This window comes from Cicer arietinum, chromosome 7, assembly GCF_000331145.2.
Source record: "Cicer arietinum cultivar CDC Frontier isolate Library 1 chromosome 7, Cicar.CDCFrontier_v2.0, whole genome shotgun sequence".
Lineage (NCBI taxonomy): Eukaryota > Viridiplantae > Streptophyta > Magnoliopsida > Fabales > Fabaceae > Cicer > Cicer arietinum.
The window spans coordinates 8093279-8097568 of record NC_021166.2 but is presented as its reverse complement, the minus strand read 5'-3'; the positions used below and the strand labels follow the sequence as shown (position 1 = coordinate 8097568).

The 4290-nt window shown below is 27.5% G+C and overlaps 1 long non-coding RNA gene across 2 annotated transcripts; it reads left to right on the top strand.

The window, feature by feature from the left end:
• Positions 1-1886: 1886 nt before the first annotated feature.
• On the top strand, positions 1887-4179 carry LOC105852476 (uncharacterized). 2 transcript variants are annotated; one of them, XR_012163906.1, is made up of 4 exons: positions 1887-2119; positions 2774-2841; positions 2975-3286; positions 3955-4179. It is a non-coding gene; the product is annotated as an uncharacterized lncRNA (long non-coding RNA). The 2 variants fall into 2 exon arrangements; XR_012163907.1 differs by having other exon boundaries at positions 1887-2584.
• Positions 4180-4290: the final 111 nt, after the last annotated feature.

Genomic DNA, 4290 nt, shown 5'->3' with positions numbered 1-4290 from the left:
TACTAAATGTAGAAATTAGGTTTTAGAAGTGGTGTATTTAACTTTTAAAAAGTAAAAAAAGAATTCAATACAAATTTGTACTTTTTTGAATTTCCTAGTAATATATTAGCAAAATGACTATTATTAAAAAATAAAAATATAATTGTAGTCTTTATAAAATTTCAATTTATAGATTAAATAATCATAGATTCTTGAAGGGATATGGTTCAGACTCCCCTCTCTCTTTAATATTATATATATATATATATATATATATATATATATATAATTTATTTAATTTTAATAAAAACTAAAATATGATTGTAATAATGTATTATTTGCTCTTTAAATAATTTAATGAATGTCAATTTTAGTTGTAATATTTGCAAAAATAATATCTAAAAATAAGTGTCAATTTTAGTTGTAATATTAAAAAAATAAAATCAGTTTTACTCTCTAATTATTTTATTTTTTTAATTGTAATATCTAATTAATTTGTGTGTTAAATAAATAAGTGTATCATTCATTGTGAGACAATAAAAATAATACATATGATCATTTTCCAACTTATGTTTAAGAGTTTTTTGAGTTCCTCTCTTAAATAATAAAAATACAGCTTTCTGTTTTCAACTTATTATTATTATTATTATTATTATTATTATTATTATTATTATTATTATTATTATTATTATTATTATTATTTGATTTCAACACAGCTCGTAATAACTTCAATTGCATTCATATACGACAAATGCAGGTATCAAAGATAGAGATACCTTGGTGATTTGTCAAGCTATCTAGATGGTGATATTCTTAACCACATTTAAATATCCATGCCAGTACTGTTGATATACAAAGTGAAATTATGGAAACGGAACCAATTTTTTGTGGATATATATTTTCAAACCAAAGTTCATCCTCAACTTTTAAGACTCCTCGTCATTTTATTTACCAATATATAAATTGCTTATTTTTCAATGAGTTCATATAAATCCATCTAAACATAGCCAATAGGTACATGCTAAAAGCTACCCCATGAAATATACATGCGAGAGGAGAGGTAGGGAGATGCTTCAAATTTCATAAATAAATAGGGTGGGGTCCCACAGCTGACCTGTGAACATACAAACATATCAATTAAATAATAAAGCAGCCAAGGAACGCAACAAACTCAATTAAAAAATAAATAAATTGGAAAAATCAAGGTAGTTTATAAGATTTGTTTTATGATTCTTCTTGTTGCATCAACCAAAGGTGTAGACAGTGAAGTACTGTTGTCTGATTTTGATTTTCGAGTTCTTCTTCTCAGTCTTGAAAATAAATTTCAATTCAATAGTTTCCTAACCTGTTTTATTATAATTATTTTTATTGAACGAGAGAAAGCGTGTAAATTGTGATCAAGAGGACATGCATATATTTGAGACTTACAAGGTAAATTGAAAATTTAATATTATCAAAGTTAAATTATCAATGAATAATATATATTTATATATTAAAATTTTTAATTTAGTCAACTTTAATAAATACCATAATTTTTAATATATATTTTTTAACACAACTTTAAAAAAATATAATATAAATAAAATAGTGAATATGGTGTAGCACTTTTATATATGGTCTATGGTAGAAGACTAGTTAAAAGTCATCTAAAAAAATCCATGACAGTCATTAAAATAGTTTTCTTGTATTCTATAAATCGATATAAGTATAAAGAAATACGAAAATGTTTGTCAAAAGAAGAAGAAAATATATGAGAAAAGTACACATAAACCTTTATCTTATAGTTGTTGTGTAATTTCAACAAGTTTTAAGCATTAGTTGAATATAAACTTGTTGAGCTTAGAATTTGGTAATAAATAAAGAGAAGAAAGAAATGATGATGTTGACCACTTTGATTTAATGTGATTTCCCTTCTCATCTAAGTTTCGTTTATTTTCATTAATTTTTCTCTCTCTGAAATCTTCATTCAGAGAATGGCCCATCACTGCAGATCCAAATCCCCATTTTATCTGCTTTTCATTCTTCTTCCCACAACATAAAAATCACTTTTTGATTTCCGTGCTCTTCTTGGCTCTCTCCTTTTTTGGTTCTACATTTTTGCCTTCCTTTTTCTTCTTCTGCTTTTCTTTCTTCTCTCAATGTGAGCTTCTTATTCATTTTTCCGTTTGATTCCTTGCTTGTTTTTTTACTCTCTCTCTAATGCACTTTTTTGTTCACCCAAGTGATATTTTTTTGTGGTTGAGCTTTTTATTCCTTACCACTCTATAAGGATGCTTTTGGTTTCTAATGTTTTTTACTTTTCTTTCTTTGTTTTTCTACTTCAATTACGTTATTGAAACATGTCAAATGATTTTTATTTAAATCATTTTCTTATTTTTTCAGACTTTTTTTTTACTCAATGTTTTGAGACTAAATACTGGCTTATACTTTTTTTCTCCTTCTTCTTCTTTCTCTAGATTCATTATCCTAATGGATGTGATTTGATACTGTTTCACTTTGATAGCTTTTTGCTCTTCTTTTTCATTGCTTCAATTTTATGCTGTGGTTACCTCAACTCTTATAAACTCTTCCAGCATTAATTAATTTGGAGTTAATTATGTTTTAGGTATGCAATAATATGCATTCCTTATTTAGATACTCTTGTTGGTGTACTTGATATATTTTGGATATATCCCAGCTAATAATCATCCTTCAAATTGCAGTTTATTTGGACAGTACTTGATTTTCATGAAGTCATATCATTAACAATAATTTTTGATGTATTTGCTAATTTTATTTGTTAATTTAATTGTAGGTTGAAGTTGATCCTGTCTTCATGACAAAAGAACCATCTAATTCAACCTAGCAATTCTATTTTTCTTGGTATGCTATTATTAACTGTTCTTTTATTTCCAATAAAAACCCTAAAAGTTAAAATTAAATAGGTTGCTTCTTTTTAGTGTACTTCTTTTTTGAATATACATTAAAAAGTAAACATTTTTTGGTTTGGATGCAGGCTTCCTTTGAAGTTAAGGGTACCATGCTATATATTGTTTGATTCAAACCTCCTACATTATTATTTATGGCATTATTGGGAACAAATGTGCAATGTAATGGAAATTTTTCAAGATACTATTCAACAAAGGAGGTCATGTTTAATTCTGAAGGAAGCACATGGACCTTATCTAATGTTAATAATGAACTAAGGACCGATTGCTACAATATGATGGGTCCCTTCCCATTAACATCACCTTGTACCCTTTTAGGCTACAACCAGGAGCTTGTAAAACAGACAATACTCAGACATGAAGCCATATTTAAGGACCAAGTATGTTAATTTCATGATTTCTATTCTTAGGGTTAGATTTTCCTCTGTTTTCTGTCTGTTCATTTTTGTCAAAAAAATGTTTTTTTTTTTTTGTGTTTTTGTTGAAAAGTATGACTTATGGTGTAACTTACTTAAGCCTTTGTATTCTAGTTTTTTTTTTTATTAGAAATGAGAATTAAAATGTTTTATGATATTCTGGTTGTTGGCATTGAAGTTATTGAAGACTATGCTCTATGATATGATGCACCGAGAAGAAATGCAAAATGTGAATTTTGAGTTGGAATATACTGATGAGTGTCGCAAAGTCATGAAATGGAAAGTAGAAGAGAAAGACCCTCAATATTATTATATAAATTAAAGCAATGATTATACTATGAATGAAAAAGCAAGGAGCAAAGCTTATTCATAATAATCTTATTCAGTTCAATAAAAATAAATTTATAGTATAATCATTGCTTTAGTTTCCAACTTTGGCCGAAGGAATAACCTTATTCAATTCAATCTAAATAAATTTAAGAATTAATTATCAAAACTCATTTTACTACCATTCTTAATTCCTTGCTTATAGTTGTTTGTTGGTTCTGACGATGTGACACTCCGTTATTCGTGAATAGTTATCAAATTCTGTTCATATTTTTTATGTCTCTAAATTGTACATTGTTCTTCAGATTCGTGAGCTCCACCGCGTTTACCACAAACAGAGGGAATTGATGGATGAAATCCAAAGAAGTGAATTACATAAACAAAATGTAAGATTGGAGGCATTGTGGTCTAGTTCAGCTTTGACATCTAAAAACTCCGAAAAGATATGTTGTTTGCCGAACCTGCCCTGGTCAACCTCTCAATCACCTGTTTTATTTGCTGAAAGCATCCAATTGCCACTAGCCTTTGCTCAAGAAAAAAGCAGGCAAATTTGTCCTCTGCATGCTTTAACTGTAACTGAAGAATCTTTAAAAGAGAATAAACTAACAAAATTCAAGTGCAGAAAAATAGGTAAAAAAATA